The 21,998-nt window shown below is 32.9% G+C and overlaps 1 pseudogene; it reads right to left on the bottom strand.

Moving 5' to 3' along the window:
* Positions 1–12,188: 12,188 nt before the first annotated feature.
* Positions 12,189–20,201, bottom strand: LOC141499375 (large ribosomal subunit protein uL22-like; annotated as a pseudogene).
* Between the last annotated feature and the right edge of the window lie 1,797 nt (positions 20,202–21,998).

Here is a 21,998-nt window from a genome sequence, read left to right on the forward strand (position 1 = left end):
ATTATATATAGATAGAGATAGAGATAGGGATAGAGATAGGGATAGAGATACAGGGAGATATAGATATAGATATACAGTGTAAAAGACAGAGAGAGAGAGAGAGAGAGAGAGAGAGAGACTATCTTTAAAATTAATTGAAAGCTGATCTAAAAGTTATAAACTTGGTTCAAATCTAATTTCCTTCTCTTGCGAGACTATCAAACACTTTAATTCTCAGTTCACTTAACAGCTCTCTTGGATTGTAAGGTGCAAAGAAGGAACTTACCTATAAAGGTGGTTTCCTGGCATTGCATTTCCTATAACAGTGAAATCAAAGGTGTAGTAACCATCCTTGAATTCATATGAACATACATATAGGTGTGTGTTTGTGTACATATATATATATATATATATATATATATAAACATGCATATATAGTCCCTTTTCCTAAATACATATACACATACAATACAAATATTTGCATAAATGCATATCTATGAATCTTGAAATATTCTGTATGTGTAGCTATATTATACACACACACACACACACACACTTTTTTTAGAGCAGTAGAATTTAATGTAATTAGAGTAGATCTATACACAACCATTAATGCATTATATTTCATGAAAGATAAGAATAAACACAATATAAAAAACAGTACAGAGTAGTCAAAATTATTTAGCTGACAGGATATTCTGAAGAGAAATTTGTCCTTGTGCTTTGGTATATTTATCTTCCACTACCTACATTCTTCTACTCTGAGACAGCTAAGTTGTAGAGGATAGGCATTCAAGCTAGAGTCAAAAGGAATCAAGTTCAATTCTAGCCTCATGTCCATGGGCATGTCATTTAATAATGCAACTTCCCTACCTATCAGGGTTGTTGTGAGGATCACAGGCGAGTTAAAAAACTTTCAGTAAAATGATTAGTAAGTAGTAAGTGCTTACTTAAAGACATTCTCCATCTCATTCCTTTACTATTGACATTTAACCTCTTTCTGTCGAATGGGGGAAATAATGCTTTGATTATAAAGTTCATAGTAATATGAGCAAAGTGCTTTATGAACTTGAAAATAACACATGAGAGAACTACAATTGCTCTGAAAACTTGAAATCACTTCCTAGAATCAAAGAATCATACTGTTGGGAAGGACCTTGGAGATCATTTAGACCAACCCAGTACCTTTCAAGGATAATTAGACCATCAATCTACAGCTTAAAAATGAATTCAGAAGTTCATAATCCAAATTCCTAATTTTATAGATGAGTAAACCAAATCTAAAAATTAAATGATTTACCCAAAGAGACACAAAGACTAAGTCACAGGGCAGGAATTAAAACTCAGTGACTAGGACTCCAAGTTCAGTGGAAAAAATGCATTACTCTTTCCACTATACCACTATATTTCCCTTAATCATAAAAATAAGGAAACTGATGACCAGAGGGGATTGTATGATTTGACCAAGGTCATATAGTTAGCTGAAACCCAGACTTCCTGGCTCCAATTTCAATCTTTCTACTACACCCCACTGTTTCCCATAGCTACTGGATCCTTCTGAGCAATTGAGAAACTTTTTAACCTTCCTCATCAGGCTTAATTTTTTTCAACAGTAAAATGTTCATAAAAAAAATTGTACTCTTGGATATAACCACTTTGAGATATGACTCAATGTGATACTCACAGCATATGAATTATTCCTAAGAGTACTAAATTATTACTTTTGCAAAGTACATTAACTCTTTCAGAGCCTAAGGGTATAACAATGAAATACCACAGTAATCTTTCAAACACAATTAGAATATAATTTCAGAAATCATCTACTTTCTCCCTTTACACAGTTAGAATTAAACCTTTTGTTCAGTATAGCATGCTTTGATTGGAGGACACTGACTATAATATCACCATTATTCAGTGCCAACTATTAAACATTTATTTATGTATATCATCTTTAAAAAATTTCTCGAGTGCATTCTACAAGTTTTCTCCAGTGCCCTATCCAATTAAAGCTCTTACACATCATTTCTCATGTTTGCATATTGCTAAGTCAAATTAAACAGGCAAAAATGTTTAAATTAGTTGTGACATAGGTCACCAGAATTATTAAGTTGTTTATTTGTACATAGGAAATATTCAATAAATATTTGTTGAATGAATGAAAATCTTTATTTTAAAAACCTAAATACATAAAATTAAGTATTTTACATAAGAAAATCTAAAAGTCATTATCTACAACTACCATTGGCTTATATTAGGTGAGGTTTCCAATAAGAACTTAAGCTACTGGGGCAGCTAGGTAGCACAGTGGATAGGGCACCAGTCCTGGAGTCAGGAGGATTTGCATTCAAGTCTAGCCTCAGACACTTAATAATTACTTAGCTGTAAGATCCTGGGCAAGTCACTTAACCCCATTGCATTGAAAAAAAAAAGAAAAGAAAAGAACCTAAGCTAAACATCATGATAATAATTTAATATGATAAGAATCTAGTATTTTGTCAATGCAACAAACACAAATCATCACCTATATATAAAATCATAAATGTTTTTGTATATATGGAAATTATGTGAGATCTATATCCCTACAGATAGTCAAAAAGTGTTTTGCAAACGTCATAGGACTATACAAATGAAAGGTAAATTTATTTTTAATTATTTGATAAATATTAAATAAAAGTATAAACTTCAAGAGGGTAAATACCTTCTTCATTATTGCATAATTAATTTCAGTGATAAGATCTGAAGTCATATCTTCTTGACATTAACTCCTTAAGCATCTTCCTTGGTCAGTCAAATATTCAAAAAAGGACAATCAAAGTCAGTATGCCATAAATGGATTGATTAAAAGGAATGGGAATGTTTAGTTTGGAGAAGACTCTGAGACAGATATAGTATAAGAATTTTGTTGAATAGATGAGACTATAGATTTTTATTATTTTCTTTATCCTTTGATGTCATAATGGGTATAATTCATAGAAGCAGAAAATATGTAAATTTAATATGAATGTATAGAAATATTCCTAAATGTTGTGCCTATTCAAGAGTAGAATAGGCTCTTTCCAGAGGCAGTGGATTCCCCTCATTGAGGTAATCAAGTAAAGGCTGAAGAATGACTTTTTGAGTGGGTTTGAGTGAGGATTCCTTGTCAGATATAGACTCCAACTGTTTCTAAAGATTCTGAATTCAGTGAGAAAGTACAAAACTGTGATAATTAAATAAATCCTAGGTGAATACTTATTAGTTGCAAAGATTGTATAAGCTAAGTATAGAGAAAGATGCAGAGAACAATTAATGCACCCTTGGTCCTCAAGGAGTTTCTTGTTAGGAAGAATAAAAGGTTAACCAGTAATAAAGTTGTACAACACAGAGTTTTAAAAAATGGCTATTTTTTACAAGCCCAGGTTTGTCTTTCTATTCCAAATTCTCCTAGGAGCCAGTGTAATTTCTGCCTAATTGGTATAGTTAGTCAAAATTGCTCACTCCTATCCATTTCTTTTCCTTGACAAGCACTGAGAGAATAGTATGAGAGTGATGAAAAGGAGACAGACTTGAGAATTTTCAGTATTCTGATGGCATGGTCCTCTAATAAACCTTACAGTCTTCCTCTAGACAGTAATCTATTAGTTGAATAGAAGTGAGAAGATAAGGCCCCATTTTGAAAGCCTATATATGAGAGGCCTCAGGGAGGAAGAGAAATTTCTGAAACTAACACCATGAGTTCTCTCTGGAAAGAAGTTGAAACTTATGGGTGGAATTGAGTTGTATCAGGGTATCAAGTTTCCTATCACTTTACTTATACAGCAAGAAGGTAACATTTTGAAAGAGAAAATTACAATAACAATGGATTACCAAATATGTGCTTTTTTAAATCTCATGGGAAATTTATTGTTAAACCAGGAAGCAGACAGCTAAATTATTAATGGTCCCTTGAGAGGTCCATACTCTTGGATGACTATTACATAATCAGTTTATAGATATAAAGGAATAGCAGTGCAACTTTAAAGGAATACAGTAGAAAATGGAAGCTATATTTTCATATTTCTATTGGAAACTATATTTTCATATATGTTAAAAGTTTCAGAAGAAGTTAACCAAATGGGATGACAAAGTTATGGTCTATGTTAATATTTTCTCAGTAGTGTAGCAGAGTATATAAGTGGTATAAAAGTTTAAAAAAATATGGGTCACTAAATCATATGCAAGGATCACAGCATGTCATACTTGGATTTGGAAAACATATTGAATTAACATTTACTGTAATATTCCAATTTCTTAAATATTTCCAAGTTATTCCAATATTTATACCTGAGAGCCTATAGACTGTGTGTTTATTATAGTTAGGATATATAGACATACAATGAAAACAGTTCACATGAGAAGAATATATACTGATTTCTGGTAAAAATGACAAAGTCCAAGATTATAAGCACAATGATTTCTCTTTAAATATAATTTTTAAAGTCTGCATACTTTAATTGTATCTCTTAGATCTATCCATATAGTTATTCATTTATCTATTTATCTATGTGTAAAGAGGGAGAAAGAGAGAATAATGTATTTCAAGGTTATTGGTTATCTTTATGATTCTATGTATATTATTTTATACATTTAAAACAATATTCTGAGAAAGGGACCATGGATTCCAACAGACTGCCAAAACTGTTTGCAAAAAAAACAAACAAAAAAGACTAAGAACTATTGCTCTAAATACATTTAATCAAATGAAACAACGAATTTACAACTCAAAGTGATTAATTAAAATTCTGATGCTTTGTGATAATCCCTATGGAAAAATAAAAAGCTGAAACAATAACTCAATCACTCTATCAGATCTGGATTCCCATCATTCCTACTCTGGTTCAGTTTTAGAATAAAGGGCTAAAATACCATGATCATTTAGTTCAATGTCTATCTTCTCTAGGAATGTACTATGGATGTAGTATCTTATGACCATATCAACATTCACTTTATCTGAGTTGCTGTCAAGTAGGAAGGAACCAGAAATCATTATAAAGCAAGTTTGTCCATTTCTCTCTTCAAGAATTCAAAGTTTTACATAGCTATTAGAAGACATTGATTTCCTTATCCAAATATATGCAAAGATATCAAGCTGAAAATAACTCTAGCAATTCTATAACCCAGAAAAGTTTAGCCAAAAAAAGGTGTGTTTTTTTTTGTCTTGTTTAGTTGGATAAGAGCATGGGAGAAATGACCATCAGCCATCTCTTTTTGCTGGTGTTTATTGTTTCTCTTTCATTTGAGAAGAGCACCAATGATATCAGGAGGTGATATCTTTACTTCTAAGTGAATTAGATTTAAATGAATCAGGACTGGGCAAAGTTGTCAGACTCACTCTCTTATCCTGAGACATTAGGGTCCAGAGATAAGATGTAGATCAGGACAAGTGAAGATGGCCACAGATGCAGTCATACCTCTTGTCATTTTTAAGCCAAGATCTTTCCAGGTCTTAGTATGTCTAAGGCAATACCAGTTCAGTGATTAGACTAGGTAAGAAAGGAGTTGAAGTCTTTTTTTTTTTACCTACTTAAAAAAATCATGTTAGTAGGGGAAGACTGATGAGGACAGAAATAAATTGTTGTCTACATTCACTCTGAGCAATGACCAATGGAGGTTTGGATTCTGACATTATATGCCTCAAGGTATAACATTAAGAAAGCAAGGGAAACAAGCAAGCAATTATGTAAATAGAAGATATATACAAGGAAAATGAAAGACAGGGGTAAGACATTAAATGTGCATAGGGATTGGAGAGAGGAAACCAGACTAGATCTCCTACAGAATATTGGATTTGAAATGAAAAGTAAAGAAAGTTAGGGAAATTAAATGGCAGAAATAAATAGGAACATTCTAGGAATTAAGTAAAGATGGTGAAGAAGCAGGGAGTCAGGACTAGAAATCATTCCAGGAGAGGATCAGTTGAATAATGAGAGATGTTTAGCCTAAAGGAGAGAAGTCTGGGGAGGGGAACACCATCATATTCAGTCTTATGAAAGATTTTATAGCTTTACATGGATGGGGAATCAGATTTGTTCTAGTTGGGTCCATGAGACAGAACAAAAATTTTGAAATTGAAAAGATACAATTAGACCTACACAAAAATGAAAAGCAAATATTAGATGACCACAAATTTGAAAAGTGAAAGAGAAAAATAGATTTTCAAGTCTGTATACTGTAGTTATTAGCCATATGTTGTTTGTTTTGTTGTCAGCATTGTTTAGTAATAATAATGATAATAATAATTAATAACGATAATGATGATGATAATGATGATGATATTTGCATTTCATTCTCAAAGAAGACCGTAACATCAGGGAGACAATACCATGACAAGCACAAGATTTGGATTGGGGGGGGGGGGGGTTCTGTGCTGAGTCACCAGGCTCACTTTCTCCTTCAGAGCCATCTGGGTCCAGTGACCAGATATGAATCAGGATGGCTGGAGATGGCCCTAGATGTGATTCAATCTGAGTTAAGTGACTTGTGCAGCATCACACAGCTTATAATTTTCAAGTGTCTGAGGTCAGAGTCAAATTCTTGTCCTTCTGAGTCCAAGGCTAGTATTCTATCCACTGTACCACCTATCTGCCCTCAATACTGTTGTATCAATGTTAACAAACTATTTACCACTTAGAAGAAAATAATTTGGAAACTTTAAAGCATAACTTAAATGCATTGGCAGTTTTCTTATTATTTACTACAGAACAGTGCTTGGGATTATGACTATATCTGGGATTGAGGAAGAGAGAAAGTAGCTAGAAGTGACAAAGAACCAGAGAACATTACTACCTCAGAAACAAGGTAAACTACTATTAAATTCTAACTATAAAGATAGACCTTGCAAATAGAAGAGTATGCCTTTAGAAGAATTATTTTATGTTGCTTCGAAATACAACATGCAACCCCTTACATTATTCCTCCCTAGATCTCCCTCTTTCCCCTCCCCATTCATTATACTTTATTTGGTTTTCAACAACAACAAAAAACCCTCAAGACCTTACCTCATAAACATGAATTGAAAGAAAACCCACCAAGTTTTAGAAGAATATGAGAAAAATATGCATGTTAACCTCCTTTACCAGCTGTGCAAAATGGTTAAAATATTCAGGAAGGGTAGTATTATCTTGGTCTCTCAATTGCAGTCATATGTTATTCCCCAGTGAGAAAAGATTTCCATCTGGCAGAGCCAAACAGATCATTTTGTATGTACAGTATTAATTTTGCACAATTTCTATGATTAATGCTCTTAAAATATAATTGGGAGGTTTTCATCATAAATGAAGCTGAAATGTTTATCTTATACTAATGTTGTGGTATTGTATTAATATAAAAGTAGGATAAGAAAGATTATGGAAGCAAAGAGTATGCCAGACCACTAAGTCCTAAGCACCAAAAAATTAGTTTTAAACATCATTACCTCACTACCATAAGATTTCCTCAATTCAAATGTAGAAGGCAGATTTGTGCCTTGTAATTGGAGCATTATTTCCTGGATTAAATACATTTTTAAAGCTAAGAATTGTTTCAAAAATTACTTGAGAATGATATTATTAACCACAGCCAAAGGTCAAGGGCAGCACTTCAATATAATGTTCATTGAAGGGTACAAGAAAAACCCCAATAGAATATAGTTTCTAAAACCCTAACAAATGATATCCATTTCATGGGGTTTTTTTTGAATTTTTAAAAATATCCATATAAAGGAAAGAATCTACACAGAAAGACTAAGAGATATCAGATTTGGAAAATATAAATAAATAGAAACATGGAAGGGGGTAAATAAAAGGATTTTTAATGCTTATTTTGGATTTCTCCATTCAAACAAATGTATTCTCCAATGATTTTGCATAAGAATAATTTTCTCTTCAAAATATTTCCTAAGAAAGTTAAATGGAGAAAGCAACATGAAAGGTATAAGTTTTAAGCTACATGTAAAAACATACCTATGCTGCTTAGAATTGTTTTTTCCATAATCAGATTCATATAAACAGGAAATAATGGAAATATATCTATGTGACTATGAAACTCTGAGATATTTGTTAATATTTAGTAAGTTTGCTTTTATAAAACTAGACAGAGAAAGTGTCCTTGGGCACAATATTTACAGTGAGTGCTATGATCATCTGAACAACAGAGTTAGATAAACTTTGGTTCCATAACCCAGTTAGAAGTACTTAGCATGGGTAACTATGACAAATTATGAATATCATACTAGCATGAAATCTATTACATTCTTATTTCTAAAAAAATTACTCACAAGACAGTTTAAGTAATTATAAATCTGTCATCTGAAAGCATATTAAGATGAATGCCAAAGGATGAAATATAATTCAAGATGAAAAAAATTAAACACAAAAGCATCCTCACCCACCAGTCTTAAACTGTTATTAGTCACTACTTCTAATTATTTTGAAGTTGAAGGGATGGCTTTGATTATTCCTTGGGTTTGGCCTGCCCACACATGTTCATAGAATTTACCTGAAACTTTCCCTTCAGTCTTCATTGAACTTTCCATCATTTCTTTTACATTTACTGGTATGCCTCAGCACTAAAAATTACTAATAATCTTCTTAAAAAAGAGAGGAAATTAATAGATTTTAAAATATAAGAGCTTAAAGAGAATTTGGAGATTATTTACTCTATGCTACTTCTAATTTTATGGCAAATATAATTGGCCATCAGAAATATTAAATGACTTACCCAATATTACCTTGCTAACAAGTGGAAATGCAGAAACTGAAAAAAATCTGTGTAATTCTTGACTCCAAAACAGTGTTCTCATTATAACTGCCTTTAAAACTACTTAGTGCCTGGTACATCCTGGTTGACTGTTTGCTTTTTTTTTATTTTTTAACATTTCCATGTTTCTTTGGAAGGAATTTGCTCTGTTTCCCCTACACAAGTCTGCAATACACTAACCTACCACTATTAAAAACTCCCCATAGGACTTGGTTATAGTAAAAAATCCAGTATAGCACCCAATCAAAGAGAAATTTTCTAAGGATGGTCATATCCTCCAATTGCTCCTTTGTGTAGATGATATTGTGTTTATTCAGTATCAAGGAAGTGTAAATTGTACAGTGTCCTTATAAAATCCATAACTAAACAAACAATATAAAATACCACAAAAAAGTGGAGCTATAGAATGTCCATTGCCTTAATTATAAGATGCAAATGGGTAAACTATTTACAGATCTTGTTTATCAGTGAAGATATAGAAACAGATATGGATGTGTCTATCTATAGCAAAATATATTCATGCACATACATAAAGAGAAAAATATCTATACATTTCTATCTGTAATCTTGGACAAATAGTACAAAAGAACAAAATGTTCATTTAAGAATGTAATAGGAAGAAGAAAACACAGTAGATCTCCTTTAAGAATCGAAAAAGCACCTCTAATTTCATTAAATTTTAGTCAGAAATAAAGTGTTAAGTTTGTAACACCAATAATCTACTGGTTTTATAAGGCTAAAAAGCATAGAACATCAGTCTCTGAAGAATTAAAAATGAATTTCATGCAATGGGAAATAAAAAGATAATGGTGGCTATGAGCAGGCAGAGGAACACAATATATAATCAGCAAAATCTGGTATGAAGAAAAAAGGCTAGTTGGGGTGAGGGTGAGTTATGGCAGATTGACAGTTGTTACTTTCCACTGATATGTTTTAGATATTAGGAAAAAATGAGCATGTTGAACAGATCCCCTATAACCCTATTAATAGTTCAATATCTGGTACAATGGATCACTGAGACCTTTAATAAAGACCATTAAGTTAAAAAATTTTAATATCTTTATGCAAAAAAAAGCAGTTGCCAAAAGAGTTAAAAAGCAATTCACAAAATTAAGAATTGTTAGCAAAGAAATTGATAGCAATCAGCAAAGAGGTTCCCTGATTTCCATTAAAATCCTGAAAACTTTTCATATATGCTTGTTTCTCAAAGTGGGCAGACCTGGGTCCCATATCAGTCTACCTGAAGGAAAAGTTATCTGAAATTTTCTGTCTGCATTACAGCTCTTTTATCATGACAGTCCTAGTTAATATAGTCGGAAAGAGGGATGTCAAATCATACCTCCTGAATGACACTTATTTGATAGGGAAGCATGATAGATTGCAATTTGCATCTCTGAAGAGTACTTTATATAAAGTGATTACTTGTCCATTAGGATGTTACAATACCAAAACCCTTGATGGTCTTTCTCCTAGTTATCAAGAATAGTATACAAAACATGGATTTACAACTATATTCTTAAAATACATTTTTTTTCTGCAGTAAGGAGAAACTATTTTCTTGTCACTCATTCTGTTCAATTTTGGTATTACATTAATTTTTTTAAATGACAAAACAAACAAAACCTTTCATCAATCTGACAATTTTCATCTGATGTTTTCTCCTAAGGTATTTCAGACATGTATTTTTTGAACAAGTTATATATTTTCCCTTTCTCCAGACATTTGAGAACCACATAATATAATTCTTATGCTATTTTTAAGAGTAAATTTATATATTAGATGGCTCAAGATTTAGGGAATAATGAAGCAGGGGAATTCTGGGCATAGAAAAATGTAATCTTTTTCAGACTTTTCTGTACAATGGAGAGCATCCTCCATTCTGTGTTGACTCTGTAATTTCTACTTCCCAAGTTATGTTAGAATTTTCAGTACACAGGATGTCACTCATGCACAGTGAGTCCTGTCTTAGTCACTCCTTGGGGGGACTGCCCTTGTGTCAAACACATTGTAGAATACCTGGAGTCAGGTGCTAAACCACTCCTCAATCACCACCTTTGTCTGGTCCACTGAAAAGGTGCTTGAGCTGACCTCTGTCCAGTGGAAGTTCTCACCTTTTCTTCTGGACTCCCAATGCAAAACTGCTCACTTCCTCTCTCTAAGCCAGATCCATATGGTCTGACCATAATGCCGGAATAATATGGTTCTAGCTCCATGTGATGAATCTGTGTTATCTAAGCTTCTCTACTTTTCCATCCTCTTTCCTTTTCTTCTCTTCTTTTCTCTCTCTTAGACTCCTTGTCATTTGTTTCTCTCTTCCCTTAGCTTTTCTTTCCCCTCCTTTTTTTTTTTATCTTGACTATTAATTTTCTTAGCTTGTAACTAGCAATATAATTCCAGCTCCATGTGGCTGGATCTATGTTGATCTAAGTTTCTTTTCTTTCTTTTTTCCTTCACAAACCTTTTTAACCTCAACTTCTGCTAATCAACTTGCCCTTTAAAAAACTCACTATTTTGCTATTTCTCCAAAGAATTTAACCTGTAAACTTTTTGTGGTTACCTTTGAACTTTATATGGTAACCTATAAACTTTAGGAAATAATTTGTGAACTTTTACAGTAACTTGTGAATTAAAGTCTATCCTTTTCTTACCCTCCTGAAGCTGAGAGATTAGTGAATTTTTCACCCCCATATGAACCCAATCTTTAAGCCCCTTTCTTGAGCCCCATTTCCTCCCATCTTCAATAATATGATTTAAGAATCATCCTTTAATCTCTCCAGTCCATAGGCACCATTAGAAGTGAGACATCGACCTCTACAGTAACCAGATTCAAAGTCTTATTTCCTTGAGACAAGGGGAAAAAATCATCATAATAATCATGTTTTTGCATATCCCAGTGATATTATTTAATCTAAACAATGGAAATGGCATGTCAATTTCAGAACAACAGCTGTTTTTAGCTGCTCTTAAGATTTAGGAATGTTATTAGAAAATTTTCTCACTAAATTTTCTGCATGTATGTAGTAATATTACTTTAGATGATAAAATTATAAAATTACTTATTTTCTATAACCAGACCCATATTAAAATATAAATATTGGTATGCTCTGCCACATATAATTTATATAATATTCAAACATTGCCAAATAATGGTTAAAGGATGTTATATTTATCCCTCTTAAGCAAAATGTAATAAGTAAAGTTCTTTAAAACATTAAAACATTTCGGTTCAAAATGGCAAGGGAATTCAATTGACTTTACATGCTTTTGTTTTGGGGAAGGGTACAATTGTTTTGATTTTATAGCAGTGTATTAATCAATTAAGAAATAATATTTTCTTAGCAAGTACATAACACCACTGGGGGTTATGGGTGGGACAGAACTAGATTTAGTAATGCAGTTTAATTGTGTGGAGTAGTATTCTCTGTACTCTTTTACATTTTTTTTTCATTTCACTTTTATTTGCACTCTAATGCCATATTTGCTTTCGTGACATAAGCTTTAGGAACAATTTGTTCCTTTTCAGTAAGTATCATATCAATAATGGCAAGGAGAACTCATGTATGGGTTGATTAGGCCATGAGCCCTGTAAGTACGCCATCTCATTTTAGGAGCCTTGTTAACCTGAATATGCTCAATGACAAGAGAATCCACATCCAAACCCTTTAATTCAGCATTTCTCTCTGCATTTTTAAGCATATGCAGCAAGAACTCAGCACTCTTTTTTGGCCAACGACCCTGTGTCCAACCCCACTGCTTAGCCTGGGCACACCTGCCAACGCCACCATTATATCGACGGAATGGAACACATTGTTTCTTCAATGTGACATCTTTCAAATACTTGGTAGCTTTTCGGATGTGCATGCCCTTGATGGCTTGAGCTGTTTCACGGGTGTTCTTGAAGTGGACCCGGAGATTTGGACCCCTTGACTTGCATGATTTTGTGGGGTTCTCTGGATCAAGACCATTTTAAATGATTACCCAGGACAGCTCAAGACTCTTTTACATTCTTAAAAATGATTGAGAACATCTCACCAAAGATCAAAAGTGTTTTTATCAGTCCTTCCTAAAATAAATTGTACACTTCTAATCTCATCACTAATTTAGTAATTCAACTTTGCATACAATTAGACTTGTAGTTCACTACACTCTCTATCTGCAGCTCTTCCTGGTTTCAACTTCACAGAACAAGATGTCCCTCTCCCATGCATTCTGAAATCACAATTCTTTTTTTTATGTCTTTTCCCCAAACAGATTTTAAGCTCCGTAAAAGTAGGTACTATTTTTCTTTTACTGTTTGTATCCCCAGATCCTACCAGAGTACCTTCATAAATGTTTATTTGATTTAGTTAAATTATATGTTGATATATATACACCATTTAAAAAATAAATTATCTTAATATCATTTTAAAAATAATTTCGACCTTTGAGACCCCCCCTGAAATGATCTCAATAATTTCCAAGGTACCTCAGATTTCTCTGGGAATTGTTAGCATAATGAAATACCATTGAAGAAATCCCCTCTACTAGTGCAGATCAGCCACTTTTCTGAAATTTATAATACTAAAATACTGTTTGGAACACTGAAACATTAGGTGATTTACCCAGTGAAAAGGTACAGATAATGGCTGGTAATAAACCCTGCCCTTCCCCTGTTCCCTCCAATCTGTAAAACCTTGTCCCCAGGCACAAGATAAATCCCCTGTGAACAAAACTGTAAAACCCTGCCCCCAGGGACAAGACCAGCCTGTACAGCTCTCCCATAACCTGAAAAGATTATGTCTCTGATCTACTGCTCCACATCTATAAGACCCTGATTACTTCAGCTTTATTTGCCTCTTTAAAAGCTCACCATCCTTTGAGTGGATATCTCCCTTTGGGAAACCAGTCTATTCTTCCAGAATTTGATTCCCAAAATAAATTGGAGATAGCCTGAGTTTGAATTCTTTCAAGACCACTTGCAATTCACTTCTCTGAACTCCAACACAGAGGCAGGATGAAATGCAACAAATCTGAATTACTGAATTGTAGAGTAGGGGAGGGAAGTAAAATGTAAGATGATTAGAAAGATGTAAAGGAGTCTTGCTGTGAAAGTCTTAAAGTCAAACAGAAGATTTTATATTTGATCATAGAAATAATAGGGAGCCACTGGAGTATATTGAGTACGGCAGAGAGATATGGCCAGATCCATACTTTTGTAAAACCACTTTGGTGGCTGAATGGAGAATAGATTGAGAAAGGAAGACCAACCAGAAGGCTACTACATTAACATAAGCATGAGGTGATGAGAGCATGCTACAGTGTGACAGCTGTTTGGATAGAGAAAAGGGGACATTAAGGCTATTGTGGAGATAGAAATGACAAGGCTCTTCTATGAATTTTATACATGAGGTAAGTGAGAGTAAGGAATGGAGACTGACATCAAGATTGTAAGTCTATATGATTGGAAGCATAGTAGTTTCCTCAAGAAAAAGAGGCAAGCTTGAAGAAGGTAAGGTTTTTTCCCAAGGCATTGAAGCATAAACTCTGGACATATTTGAGAAGTATACATGCAATTAGAGATTATCATTTGACCATTTTGATGCAAGACTGGAATTCAGGAAAGCACTTAGAGATAAACAAATATATATATATATATATATATATATATATATATATTATATATATATATATATATAAATTATCTGCAAACAATCGGAACCTATGAGATCACCAAGTGGTTCAGGATAGATGGAAAAGAGAATGGAGTCTAGGACATGACTTGAGAAATATTCAAAAGTAGTTGGTATGATTTATATCAGAGGATCTATCAAAGAATACTGGGGAAGGGTAAAAATGTAGTGAGATAAACAAGAGAAAACATTTAGAAAAAGAAAATAGTTAACTGAACTTCTTTTCAAGAAGAGCAGGGTTCATTTATACCATAATAGATTTTATCCAGGGAAATACCTTAGCTTAAAAATATCAAGATCTCCTTCTTCATCCGGGGGGTCATTTACAGTCTTCTTGACCTATATCTTGCCACTAGGCTCAGATGACCCTAGAGGAGAGAGTGAGGCTGATGACCTTCCACAGTCCTAATTCACTTAATCCAATTTACTTGTAAGTCAAGACATCAGCTTCTTTGAGAAGGAAGGAGAAATAGCAATACTTTTATCCTATCACATTGCACTTTTCATCTAATATGTTATGTAATATGTTATAGTACCATTGATACTTTGTTCTCATCTTCATAACAGAGTATTGGACTTGGAGTCAAAGAAACTTGAGTTCAAATATTGCCTCAGACAAAAATTAGAAAAGTTAACTAACCTTTCCCACTTTCTTCATCTGTAAAACAGATTTAAGTTATTGTGAGGATCATAAGAGAGCAGTATAAAAAATTTTGCTAGCCCTAAAGCATTATAAATGTTAGTTTTTATTGGTTTATATATCTAGTGTTACGAACACTATTGTGGAGATTAATAAAATGCCATTTTGACTTCTTATGGAATTGAATTCAATGTATATTATTATTATTATTATTATTATTATTATTATTATTATTATTGAATATTGTTTGTCGAGCTGCAGAAATAATTTAGAAATTTAACCCATCATTATAGTTAATTGTTAAAGAATCATTGTATCTCTATAAGGATGATTTAATTTAATTATTAAGATCTGTTTTAAATAGACCTGCCTTGTGAACCAACTTAATTCTATCTTTTAAAAAACTTCAGTTTATCTCCTTGGGGCTTTATGACTTTTCTTGTGAAGCCAAAGTTTCAAAGAAAGTCTGAACGTTTTGTTCTCCAATAATTCTATCAGTCTCCATGTGTGGCCAGGGCTATCTAACCCATAGTTTCTTATCTCTAGCCAATTCATTTCTTTGCTGTCATCTAAGCTCTTCATGAAACAAGGATTTGGCTCAGAATCTTACAATCCACTTGCAAATAAAGGCATTATACAGTAAGAAACTTAAACATCTGGTGAATGAGGAAAATTGGGAGTTGGATCACTTGGAATTCAAAGGTCCTTTCCAGTTCTAAAATTCCAATGATTCTGCCATATTTGAAACTGGAAATAACCACAGATGTCTAAGAACTCTTAAGAAATCCTTGTTTATTTCCTCAAGAAACATCCTTTGAGATCCGTGGCTTTAGATTGTAAACATCATCTCAATGATTTCATGGAAAATTTTCAGGCTGTAGTTTAACCTCTGCAAAGTCAAAAAGATGAATTCAAGAATCCTCCCAAACTCCTTCTGTGGTGCAAATATGGTAAAGATGCCTAAACCAGGAAGAGTTAAAACAAGAGAAAAAAAAATTACAGACCAATTTCCCTAAAGAAAATTGATGTAAAATTTTTGAACAAAATTTTAACAAGGCAATTACAGTAATATATAACAAAGCTTTTATATTATGACTAAGTGGAATTTATACCAAGAATGTAGAACTTGCTCAATATTTATTAAGAAGACTATCAGCACAATTGATCATTTCAATAACAAAAACCAACAGAAATCATATGATTATCTCAATAGATACTGAAAGTGCTTTTAACAAGATTCAGAGCCTATTATTATTAAAAATACTAGAGAACATAAAAACAAGTCAGTCAGTATGCATCTAAAGCCATCAGCAAGTAAAATATATAATAAGAATAAGGAAGAAACCTTCCAATAAGATCAAGGATGAGGCAAGAAGGCCTGTTATCACCTCTATTATTCAATATAGAATTAGGAATGCTAAATATAGCAATAAGAGAAGAAAAAATTGAAGAAATTAGAATAGGCAATGAAAAAATAAAACTATTACTCTTTACAAAAGACATATTGGAATATACTTAAAGAATCCTAGAAAATCAACTAAAAAGCTACTTGAAATAATTAACAACTTTAGCAAAGTTGCAGGATATAAGATAATCCCACATAACTAATCAGTATTTCTTTATATGACCAACAAGGTCCAGAAGCAAGAGATAGAAAGAAAAATTTCATTTAAAAATTATAAACAATATAAAATATTTGGGAGTCTACTTGTCAAGATAGACACAGAGACATATGAAAAATAAAGCATTTCTCACACAAATGAAGTCAGGTCTTAACAACTGGAAAAATATCAGTTGTTGATAAGTAAATCAGATAGTATAATAAAAATGAGATTTCTGCCCAAGTTAATTTACTTATTCAGGACTATATCAATTGAACAATCAAAAATTATTGAATAAATTTATAAAAAAAATAACAAAATTTAGCTGGAAGCTCAAGAATGGGAATTAGTGAAAAAAAAAAATACAAAGGAGGGTAGACTAACAATCACCAGATCTCAAGCCATGTTCCAAAGCAGTAAATCAACAAAGCTACTGCTTAAGTTAAAGAGTAGTGGATCATTGTGAACAAATTGGGAACATATGCAGAGTAGTCAATGACCACAGAAACTCCAACACTCCAGCCTTTGGAATAAGAATTCACTATATGACAAAAACCACTAGAAAAACTGGAAAACAATAATACATAACATCACACATAGATCCACATCTCACTCCATATTCAAGATAATGTTAAAATGAGTTTATGACTTAGACATAAAGGATGACACCAGAAGCAAATTAAAACAAGGAGTAATCTACCACTCAGTTTGATCATGCTAATAATTGTTTTTACATTATATTGAGAAAATATTATTAAATTGGAAAATAAAATAACAACAGCAATGTTTTTTGCTCACCATGTTCAAAAATGAACTGCTTATCTCACCCCTTAAAAGTTCTTCCCTTTCAAACTTTCTAATTTCTTCTAATTTGCTTATGGTGTCATCCTTTATGTCTAAGTTTATTTTGAGTTCCAAATTCTCTCCTTCCATCATCCTTCTACTCCCTCTAGACCATAATCATTTTGTTTTTGTTTTTGCAAGGCAATGGGTTTAAGTGACTTACCCAAGGTCTCACAGGTAGATAATTATTAAGTTTCTGAGGACAGATTTGAACTCAGCTTCTCCTGACTCCAGGGCTGATGCTTTATTCATTGCTCCACCTAGCTCCCCCCTTGACAGTAAGCAATTTGATATAGGTTATACATGTGCAATCATGCAAAACATATTTCCATGGTATCTATGTTGTGAAAGAAAACACAGATCTCTCCTTCCCCAAAAAGATAAAATAAAATGAAAAATGAGTATACTTTGATATGCATTCAGACTCCATTAGTTCTTTCTCAGGAGGTGGATAGTATTTTTCATCATGATGGACAAGTTGAGTTTGAGATGTTCAAGCCAGTAGATGGCTAAACTTTGAAGATCAAAGAAAAAATGGGGATGATAGAGGAATCACTTTAATGGGAAAGCAAGATAGACTTTTATCAGTGGTATATGTTTGCATTAGCAAAAAGGAAGAGACAGGAGTGATGAAGAAGATAGTGGGGGAATATATTTGCATAATCTGAAAGAAAGCCAAAGGAGAAAGAGGGAACTCTCAATGAATGGCCTCAACTTTTAAAGAGAAGTATTTGAAGAAGTACCCCTCTGAAAGGGTGGGGAAGAGGGTGCATTAAGAAGCTTAATGAACAAAAGGCAGTGATGAAGCTACCATAAGTGGGAGAGTGGGAGAGTGAATTGTTTGGCTACGAGTGGAAAGAATGTATTGCTACATATTGCTACATATTTCTATATATATATATGTAGTTGAACCGATCCAAATGTATTTTTGACTTTCTACAGCTTTATTCACTATCTTGTAAACAAGAGTGAGGGAAGTAGATTGTCAGAATAACACATCCCTATGATTGGAGGAACTTAATAAGAACATGTTAAATTAAACTGAAATTTAATTATAAATGGTTAGAAGCCCTTGATAAAGATTAGTTTGATTTTAGAAACATAAATATGCTACAAAAGAAGAAAAGAGGAACAAGATATTCTGTGCCTGGAAGAGGGGAGAGGTGAGATCAGGGAAATTCTCCACAGAGCATACATATCTTTAAAAGGTACTTGATAAGTATGTGTTGAATTAAATTAAATTGTAATTGAAGTATAGATAGAAGCCCCTGATAAACTTCACTTAGTTGACATTTGAGAAGTTGTTAATAGGAAAGGGAAGGAGCCAAAGGGAGCTGAATCAAAGTGTACAAGGAATATTAATACTTGTTCAGGAGCAGGTTGGATTAGATGGTCTCAGAGATTCCTACTAACCCTGACATTTTGTTATTCTGTGACAAGTTTTTCAGGAAGACTCAAAAGACAAAGGGTCGGAATTAGGGGACTGGGATCTGGAAGAGGAATAAGCAATATTTAAGTCTAGATGAATAGACAAATATGAGATTATGCATCTTAAATTATTTATAGCCTGCAGCCTGACTGGTTTAGAAAAATCTCCAATCAGCACTTAGCATAACCTATCTGAAACATTGCAGATAGAACTACCTAAGGCTCCTATGGTTATCTAGATTAGAGGGGAGAACTCCCATACCAGTCCTTCCAGATTGCAATTTCAGTATTTCTTCCACTATATCAGGATGTTTCTCTTCCATATTAGCACAATTCTGTATTTTAAGAGCTAAATGTAAGCATACTGTACAATTGTCCATAAGAAGTGAAGAAGAGTTGGGAACAACTGGAGAATTTGAAAAATAAAAGTTCATTTCAGAGTCTTAGTCTCTGGAAGAGAAAGTTTCCTTAATCTTCTGGATTCATGGAAGTGAAATTTACCCAATACTGATGGAAATTTACTAGACATTTCTCTAGTTAGGGTGGGAGATGCTATGCAAAATTGCTTTTAGGTATTATTAGTATTATTGTATTATTAGGAAACTGATGTTGAGTCATTTTGGTAATATTCAACTCTTCATTCCCCCCCATTTTTTCCTAGGCAAATATATTGTAATGATTTATCAATTCCTTCTTCAGATCATTTTAAAGATGAGAAAATTGAGGCAGACTGGATTAAGTTACTTTCCCAGGGTCACACAGCTAGTAACTTTCTAAGGCCAAATTTGAACTCAGCTATTCTTGATTCCAGGCTTAGTATTCTATTCTATTCCCTGTGCCACTTTGCTGCCCCAAGATATTTGGAGTGCATTTCAAATGTCCAAAAGGCATTCAAAAGGTGGTGTGGATCTGAAGCTAAGTAGAGGCAATATATAGCTATAGACATTATCTGCATAGAAATGATAATTGAAATAATGAAACCTGATCAAATCAAATGCAATAGGAGAAAATAAGATGACCTAAGATTGTGCCATGAAGGGCAGCTACAATTAGAAGGTTAGTGAGCATCACTTGAATGAACATTCAACTAAGGAGACTGAGAAGGAGGGATCAGACCCATAGAAGGCAAAGTCTCTCAGAATAGAAATTTTATTTTGAATTGAAGTCAGTCTGCCCTCATCCTAGATGTTTTAACAAGGCAGGGTGATATAGGAAGTAAAGAATCCTGAATTTGGAGACAAGAAACAGATCTACTAGGTACTTCCCAAGATTGAAAACTACCGCCATATTCAAACTTCCACTTCATTTGCACAAACTGTATCCTTCTGTCTCTGTCTCTGTCTCTCTGTTTCTGTCTCTCTCTGTCTCTATCTGTCTCTCTCTCTCTGTCTCTCTCTGTCTCGGTCTCTCTCTCTCTCTCCCTCTCCCCCAGTCCCTATCACAGAATGTGCTTCTTCCTCATTTAAGGCACCTCAGAATTATGCACTTACTTTAAAGGTCAATTAAGATGTCATTTTCTCTGGGAAGCCTTTTCTGATACCCTATATATGAGGATATCTCTGTTCTTAAGAAATTTTATATATACTTATAATGTTATGTTGGATTCCAACCAATGAAATAGTAAAATATTTGACCCCAGGAATTATTTTCAATTTGTTTTACCCATTTTTCTGGTATAGTAATTTGGTAAATAATTTTCATTGATTGAATGAATGAAATTTACTTGCTATGTGACCCTGAACAAATCGTTTAATATCTATGAGCCTATTTCCTTACCTATAAAATGAAGATAACATATTTTGCTTCTCACCTTAGAGGGCCATTGCCATTGCAGAGAAACTGCTGTTTAAACTTTATCATGATCATATAAATGTGAGTTGTTGGAAATCTTGAAAAAAACTAGTTTTCTGAATTATCTGACAAGTTGCTAATTTTTTCTGAGACCTGTACTTTTTAGGGAGAAACTGAAACAAAGATAGATACATAGATACAGAGATACATAGATATATACATGCATATACACACACATACACATATATACATATGGATAAAGAAATTAAGGAACATATATATGTAAATATATGAATATGTATGTATATACATTTATATATATATATATGTATATATATATATATATATACATATATATATATATATATATAAAACACATTTATGTTCCTTAATTTTGCCTTTTGTGAACATTTTTCCCTAGTAGAAAAGTTGTAATTCTGGTCTGAGTGAATCTATTACAGGATTGTTGCTCTTTTTTCTATTACTTAATGACAGAAGAAAAAGCAAGCTCTTGTGATATATTTCATTATGTTAGAACAACAGCTTGTCAGTGTGTTGACTGCCAAACCAAGTGGGAAAAAGGGGATAAATTAAATAACAAGAATGACCCATTTCTCTTTCTTCCCTTGCTAGTACTGACCTTGAATAAAATAAAGGAATCAAACAGAAAGAAAGACAAATTAGCAAAACAAGAATAAAGTACTTTGAATGGAAAACATGAACCTGAATGCTTGCAGAATACTGACAAGATTGCATATGATGACACTTGAGAATACCTATTTCCAGCCAAAAAAAAGTTATTGTGACCTTTAAGGAAAGGAAACAGATTCCAATAGTGGCTGGTTCAGAGATGGTTAATAAAACTAAACAAGAACTTCTTTTCAAGTCTATGGAAAGGAGAGGGAAAAAAAGTAACCACTATCAAAAAATTCAGATAAATTATTTTGGCAATATAAATAAAAAATTTCCATCTTCATAAAATTCATTAGAGATTCATTGAAAAGGTATGCCCTTCCTTTAGGACTCATTTCAATCTCACTACAAATATCTAAAAATGTTAAAACTCAAAATGTTTTCTTATGCAAATAAGGACAATCTTCCTTCAGTTTTTATTCAAATTATATTTATGAATAATTGTACAAATACATGCATATATAGTGTATAATCAGTTCTTCTCTCCGTGTCTTTCTCTTCCTATATTCAAATATATCTTTAGGACAATAAAAATACACAACAAATCTATATGACTGGGGTATCGATTTCTTCAGTTTAAAAAATCATGCTGAAATATTT

This window comes from Macrotis lagotis, chromosome X (assembly GCF_037893015.1).
Source record: "Macrotis lagotis isolate mMagLag1 chromosome X, bilby.v1.9.chrom.fasta, whole genome shotgun sequence".
NCBI classification, from domain to species: Eukaryota; Metazoa; Chordata; class Mammalia; order Peramelemorphia; family Peramelidae; genus Macrotis; species Macrotis lagotis.